The sequence below is a fragment of the Condylura cristata genome, unplaced genomic scaffold (assembly GCF_000260355.1).
Source record: "Condylura cristata isolate star-nosed mole 26May11 unplaced genomic scaffold, ConCri1.0 scaffold00023, whole genome shotgun sequence".
Classification (NCBI taxonomy): Eukaryota; Metazoa; Chordata; class Mammalia; order Eulipotyphla; family Talpidae; genus Condylura; species Condylura cristata.
The window spans coordinates 33821060-33828947 of record NW_004567124.1 but is presented as its reverse complement, the minus strand read 5'-3'; positions in this window follow the sequence as shown (position 1 = coordinate 33828947).

Genomic DNA, 7888 nt, shown 5'->3' with positions numbered 1-7888 from the left:
ATACATATACATATACATATACATATACATATACATATACATATACATATACATATACATATACATATACATATATATATATATACTTTGGCCATTCATAGGCAAGTTCCTGTACCTACAATTGTGCATGGGTATTTATGTTGATATTCTTTTAGTCCTATAAAATCTATTTGTAACATAAAATTAAAATTTTGTGGCTTATACTGTGTGCCTGGTTCTTAATGTTTAAACCTTGTATTTATATTAAGGCAACTTGTGCAGCCTTTAATAGCAACTTTGCATTATTGCCATGTTATTGATAGGTTTCTTTAAGCCACTCATATATTCCATGTGTTCCAATGTGTTCTAGCCATGTGTGTATTTCTCTAATATTGTTTCCTATTATGTCTGTTATTCATGATCTTCCATTCTGGCTTTCTTTTATGTTTGATTTTATTTTGTATCTTCTTCCAATTATCATTTTTTCTTAATGTAATTTTTGGTATACAACTTTGCCATGTCTTTATCTCAAACTAATTTAATGATGGTTACTTATTTTGTCTATGATATCATTTTACTTAGCCTCTATTGTGTTTTTGTTTGTATTGTGTGTCTGTATGTGCTATAATGATTTTGATTTTTGCATCTGAAATCTTTTTCCATATGTACTTAGATTAAGTACCTTTTTCCATTAATTTGCCAGTTGTTAGATCTCCATTTGCTGTATTGCTATTCCATTACAAAGGCACCATGAGTTGCTATATATGTAAATTATTTTAAGATTTTCCTTTATTGGTTGTTCTATTGCTAGGACCTCAGCATGCTGTGGAACTGTCTACTCCCTCTTACGTCAAAATCTTTCTACTGAAGAAGGGTAGTTGCAGCTTTCCAGTGTACCTTCCCATTTTCTACCAAGGCAGAGCCAACTATGAACCAGGGATTTTGCAAATTGGTCCGACCATGGTGGTCTCCATATACTAAGTGGTCTGAGCAGCTTTTTTTTTTTTTTTTTTGGCTATTATGGGAGACTGTGAAATTGTCATCTCTGACACCTGTTTGGTAAGTCGTGATGTCCCATCTCCATCTTTAAGAGGTTTTCAAGAATTCTTGGATATACCAATTCCAAGTTAGCACCTTTGTTTCCATCTGTTCTCTGCAGGTTGCCTCCCAGTCATATTGGCCCATCATAATATTAGTATCAAACTTCAGATTTTTATTGGTTGGTTTTGACATAGAGGCAAGATGCATTTTAGTGCCTCAGAGTCCACTGTTTTTTTTGGAATATTGATATTATTTATGCTCTGAATATGGAAACATTTGCAATGGAATCCAGTAGCTACAGGTTTTTGAGCTATAGTTTTTTAAAAAATATTTATTTATTTATGCATAAAAGAACTGGGGTGTAGGCCAGAGGTGGGGAGGGGGTGAGAGGATCCACCAGAGAGAGTAGGGAGCAGAACAAGTGGGTCTACTGAAATAACACTGCTGAGGGGAGCAGTGGGTGAGATAGGAGATAGGTCTGATGCACTATGTGGTTCAGCTCCCTGGCTGGCCCAGAGATTGAACTTGTACTGCAGTGGCTGGTGATAACTTGATAGTGCTGTATCTTTAACCCCTGCACCACCAGGGAGACACTATCTATCATTTTAAATAGTCTCCACTTTGGTCCAACCACTATGGAAAGCTGTGTGGAGGTACCTAAAACTACTAAAAATGGAGTTACCATCTGACTCGGCATTTCTATTCCTAGGGATCTACCCAAAGGACATAAAAACATTAATTCAAAAGGATACTTGTACCCCTATGTTTAGTGTAGCATTATTTATAATATTCAAAACGTGAAAACAACTGAAATGCCCAAAAATAGATGACTGGATCAAGAAGATGTGGTGTGTGTGCACGCACACGCACACACACACACACAATGGAATACTGTGCAGCAATCAAAAAGATAAAATAATGTCATTTGCAGTAACATGGATGGAGCTAGAAGGGATCATGCTCAGTGAAATAATTCAGAAAGAAAAAAGAAACATATTGAGTGGTTTCATTTACAGGAGGAATATAGGGGCACCAAATGAGGGACCAAAGGGAAAAGAATAATAACAATATAAAACACAGCAAAACCAAACAACAAAAAAAGGCAACTACAAATCAGAGATGTTCTGCAGGTGAGAGGGAGGGAAAGAGACCAGGCAAGGACAGGAAGAACACAGGGTCTATGGTGATGGTGCATGGGTGAATTGGTGGGGGAAATTCTATGGGGTACACACCTAAGAAAGCAAACATTGTAAAAAAAAAAGTATATATATATGTGTGTGTGTGTGTATGTATATGTGTGTGTGTGTGTGTGTGTGTGTGTGTGTGTGTGTATATATATATAAAGTCCCCAATGTCCATATTCTTCTAAAAATATATCTAATTACAGTTTTCCTTTTCTTGTGTTGTGTAATTCTTGGAATAATTCTAAAATTTTTTTAATAGTTTGTAAAGCTTCTCTTGTGTTTTTTCCCCATCAAAATCTACTGCTTTCCTAATTACATTATATATCAGTTTCATAATACTTGTAAATATGATACATAATTTCTCCAGTATATGAATAATCCAGTTAGTTTTGGAGCTCCATTTTCATTGATTGGTGTGGATATGATCTTAATTTTATCTATCACCTTCGGTGGAATTGTATTTCCTGAGCTGTTCTATATATTCCTAAAAACTTACTTTGTGCCTCTACTTTCTGTATTTTATCTTCGCTAATTGTTCATTCTTTGCTAGTTAATGTTTAACTAGCGTTTCTAAATCTTCTTCTAACTGTATTATATTGTTTCCAAATACAATGCTGTCTACATAGCTCAACATTTACGTTTTATCTTATTTCGAATAAATGTCGTGAAATAATTGTGTGTGCAATTACTGGGCTGTTTTTATATTGCTGCAGTAATCTTTTAAATCTATATTGTTTTCCTTCCCATGTGAAGGTTGTTCTCTGGAATCTTTATTAATAGGTGTACTGAAAAATACGTTTGATAAATCTATTGCCCCCAAATATTTAGTTTTTTTTTTTTAATAGCATTTATGATTACACCCACTTCAGGCAATGCTCTGTTCATTTCAGGGGTAATTTATTCAAGTTTCTAACGTCTACTGTAAATCGATATTCTCCCTTGGGTTTTAGCACAGACCAACGTTGGCTATTAAATGACTGTGTTTTCTCAATTATATCTTCTAATAATTCTTATATATTTTTTGGCTATCTCTTTGTGACCACCTTTGACTGGATACTGTTTAGTAAATGAAGATTTGGTTTTAGGCAGTTCTACTGGTTGTATGATGAATTCCGCCAACCTTTAGGTATTATCTCAAATTTCCCTGTTTTTCCTAGCGAAATTGCCTTCTTGAATATTATCGATATTAGGTCCATTCCTAACACAGTTTCTGCTGCCTCTGCACTAATTACTTAGCAATTTATTAATTTCCTGTTATAATTTTAAAATCTTATTTGTAATTTATAACCGGTAATGTTATTCCTCCAATTAGTACTTTATTTTATTCATTTCTTTTATATCTTTAACAATTGTAATCTGGCTTCCAGTGTCAATTAGAAATTTTAGGTAATACGTTTTTGTTTTATATTTGGCCGCTAACGTTATGAACGGCCTGTTTTCCATTACACGATTATTTAATTTCGGCCCATTGCCAGGGCCTCTGCCTGTTTTTTGGCAAGGGCACTCTGTTTGGATTCCAGTTTTCATTCTGTATGAATCCCTGTTGTGGCACTCGGTAAGGCGGGTTATTAAATCGCCGCTATGGTCTGTTTCTTCTTACTGGCCCATTTTGATTGTTATCGGTCATGCTGTTCCATTGTATATTCTGCATTCCAGTGGTTGCAAGGAAACCGGATTTTAAACCCCAAACTTCTCTGTCTCATGTTGGAAATGGGGTTTCTAAAAGTAGGTATCATGTTCCTCCTTCCCCTTATTCTGGCATTAATGTTAGTTGCTTTCCTTCTTCCAGTTCTCTGGCTTGGTGGAAATAGTCTACTAACTGCTGCAGGTGGGTTAATCCCATTAATGCTGAGGGCAGTGTCAACCAAAGGCGAGGTGGACTTCCTTTGATTATTATTACACATTTTATTCCTTGATTCACCACTACTGACAAGAGTCATTGCTGTTCATGAGTATATCATCATGAAGACTCCAACTTTTCGGCAAAGTCTATGGTAGTCCCTCTTTGGGCCTTAAGAGTCTTTCAGTCTAGCCTTGGGAACTGTTTTGCCACCCAGTGGAAAACTGATTGCTCTTTATTTGGTTGATTTTCTATTATTCTGTGTAGCTTGGTTTAAACTACTCGCTTCTCTGATATTCCTGCTACCATGTTCACTTCTTTTCCACTTAATATGATTCCCATGGAGCCTTCTGACCACAGCTACATCCCATGTTTCTTTTCGCACAAATCTTGCCTATATTTTCTGTAGTTCTACGCGAGTAAAACCTCTGGTTGCTATGCTTATTTCCTGCTCTCTTTGTCTGCGTTCTTATTTCTTTAGTAGTAGCAATTGGAAGGCTAAGGTACTTTTTGCCCTGGCTGCTTCCCTCCTTAAAGTCATCATCATCATTCAGGAATGGGTTATTTTTAGATCTTGCTACTATCCCCTGGCTACATCTTTCCCTTCACACCGATGGACATCTATGTTAGCAATTGTTTTCCACAAAATTGCCGGAACTTCTTTCTGGGGAGCCCTTGTCAATAAAGGTTCAACCCAAGATGGATTGGGGTTGCATAGACTTAGATTTACATCTATTTGTCTTTGGAGTCTTTTGGCAGTAATTTTCTATACCGTTCTCCACAGGGAGACAGGGTGTTCTTTTTAGCAAAATGCAAGTTTCTTAACCATTTGTATCTGGTGATAGGGAGATTTCCGGTCTTCAATTTTATGCTATACATACAACTGGCCAATTCGAGTAAAAGCATAACCTTTTTCTACAATACCAGGCGAGTGCACTCTTATTGCTGTCCTTATTTATTAAATCCCAGAGTTGGCTTTCCGCTATTTGGAATATGAGAGCCACCCTCTCATAAACTCAATTTAATTTTCAGACAGGAGGAGGTGAACTTCCACAAAGCAAATTCGCACCTCTGGGGAAGAACTTGGCAGACCCAGAACCAGCAAGAAACATGCCTCAGTCAAGATGTTGGCTCTCAAAGAGAATTTTATTTATGCTAAAGGGAAACCATCCCTAAGTACGAAAATTACCTTTGACTGAAATCTCAGCAGGACATGTATTAGTCTGATGTTCTGCCTGATCACCTCTTGGATCACCATCATTTGAAGGGCCTCAGGCCTAGAGGATTCTACAGCTGGTAAACGGCTCCTGCAGATCATCAGACTAAGACACGTTGTGCTGCAACTTCGATCAAAGTTACTTCGGGTAATTCGGGTTGGTTTTCCCTTATCATAAATAAAATTCTCTTTGAAAGTCAACCTCTGAGTGAAGCTAGCTTCTTACTGGGGACAGCTTCATAATGCTGTCTTAAGCCCTTGTGCCACCAGGGAGGCCTGAAGTTTTGACTAACATGTTATATTTGAGACCAGATGACTTTCAGGACTCCACAGATTTCAGAGCCATTAGAAAAGGCAGTCTGAAGGCCTTGTTTTCAGGGTTCAGCTCTAACAAGAATAGAGGAAGGAAGGTCACCCCTTGCAGACCTAGAAACCCCAGGACATTTTGGGCTTTGAGAGGAACTTACCCAAAAGATACAGGTATTGTCAGAGAAGTGTAAAGGTACAACCTGGCATGGTCCAGAGTCTTGTGAGGCTGCCATTAAATCCAACTGGAGATCCTCAGGAAAAGTGCCATCAAAGCAGACTTCTAAAAGTATATTTTTATAGTTTGTTTTTATGTGTTTATGCAAAAAGAAAACAAAAACAACCTGAACAAACAAACCTGGCCAAATTTATTGGAACTAGTCTTAATAAGCAAATGAGTTTTACCACAATAATTTGGTAGAATTGAAGTTGGAGGAAGAAATATGTTTCAGTAATATCTGACTATGACTTTCCAAACTAACCTTTTCCGTATTTCTCCTTATCTTTTAGGTTTTGACTGACTGAGAATTTAAACTGGCTTTTCTTCGAAACCATGGAAATTGGGAATGTGGAATGTCAGCTTCAGAGAGGTCACCGAGATAGAAGATGGTGGCAAACTCAATAGAAGATGGGAAAAGCTGTCTGTCTCACCCTGTCAGAAGATGATTTGACCCTGAATCTAGAGCCTTCTCAGTGTCCTGGCTTCTCCCAGGACCAAGTCTCAAATGGACTTGGGTTTATATCATTTTCTTATTATTGTTTATACCCACTTAAGGATGGTGCCAGGAATTGGATTAATCTGAATGATTCTCAGACCTAAGACTGAATGCTGTGTCTAGACCTCTTACTATTGGTCCAGTATTTCACATCTTTTTTTTTTTTCTGTCAGTATTTCACATCTTTTACAACATATGCAGGTTCAATCATTGTCTAAGTGTTAGGGGCAAAGAGTGTCCTGAAGGAACTCTACTCCAGACTAAAGCCATCAAGACACAGGAAACTACAAATCCCATCATCACAGAAGGGAGGATTGCTGGGACCTGAAGGTGGAGTTAAGCAGCCAGGTTTGGTATAAACCCAGACATGTGGGCTTTGGAGGGGGCTTGTTCTTCCTGCTCTTCTTGGCACTTGGCTTTCTCTGGCTCTCACATGCCATTGAGATTCCAGGTTGGTGGAACTGGTGGGATGCATCACAACTTATCACCCTCTCTTTCTCCCTGAAATATTCATTTCCTCATTTCTCCTACTTCTGTAAATAAACCCTTTATTAAACTTTTGTGTGTGTGTGCGCCTGCAGTTGAATTCTTTAGGTGCCCATATCTCCTCTTCTCAGCAAGAAGTGTTTGTGTGCAGTCTGAGGGGTACCTGTAAGTCTCCAAACTTGCACATGCTTCTGCTTCTGTGGAAACTGATGTCATTTTTGGAGTTAGTGGATCAGAGTACAAGGTCCTTGTGTTGATCCTGGGAAAGGTTTCTCCAGAGCTACCCTTTCAGTGGCACATGGCAAGATTATCCATGACAGAGATGTCAGATATATTTAAGAAGCATGTTTATTAGAGAAGGGACAGAAAAGAGAAGAACACTTGAATAGACACAGTGGGCAGAAAGAGAACTGCCCTGAAAGAGATGTAGGTGGGTAGTCTTGAGGAGAGCCCCTGCTAAGGAAGGTCTGTGAAGAGAAACCCAGGTATGGTACAGTGTTACCCTGGGGAGGGAGAGAGCTGGTGGGAAGAAGCACCTGCATTCACAGGTGGGCAGAAGACTGTTGCTTCTCTGTGGGGGCAGTGCTGGGTTTTATCATTGTCTTTTGGGGGAGTCTTATCTTCGTGAATGGATGTTTCTTCCTTAATCCCCGTTTCTTCCTTAATCCCGTATCTTCACCTTCAGGTCTCTTGACACTCCCTGCAGCCATCTGATAGTTTTTATAGCTGGGTTAATGGTTCTGTTAATCCCTTCTACTTCTATCGCCTTGTATGAGACAGGTTCCTGACCTTGTAGTGTCCTTTCCAGTTTTTCTATTCTCATTCTCCATCAGAAACAATCTTTTTTTAAAAAGATTTATTTATATTTATTTATGCACACAAGAACTGGGGTGTGGACTAGAGGTACAAGTGGTGAGAGGATTCACCAGAGACAGAGTGGGGAACAGAACAGGCAGATTGAATGAAATACACTGCTGAGGGGAGCAGTGGATGAGACAGGAGAGGTCTGCTGCGCCATGTGGGGCAGCTCCCTGGCCGGGATGCCATAGTGGCTGGTGCTGGATTGATAGCACCAAGACTTTAACCACTGCACCACCAGTGAGAACCGAAAATGCTCTCT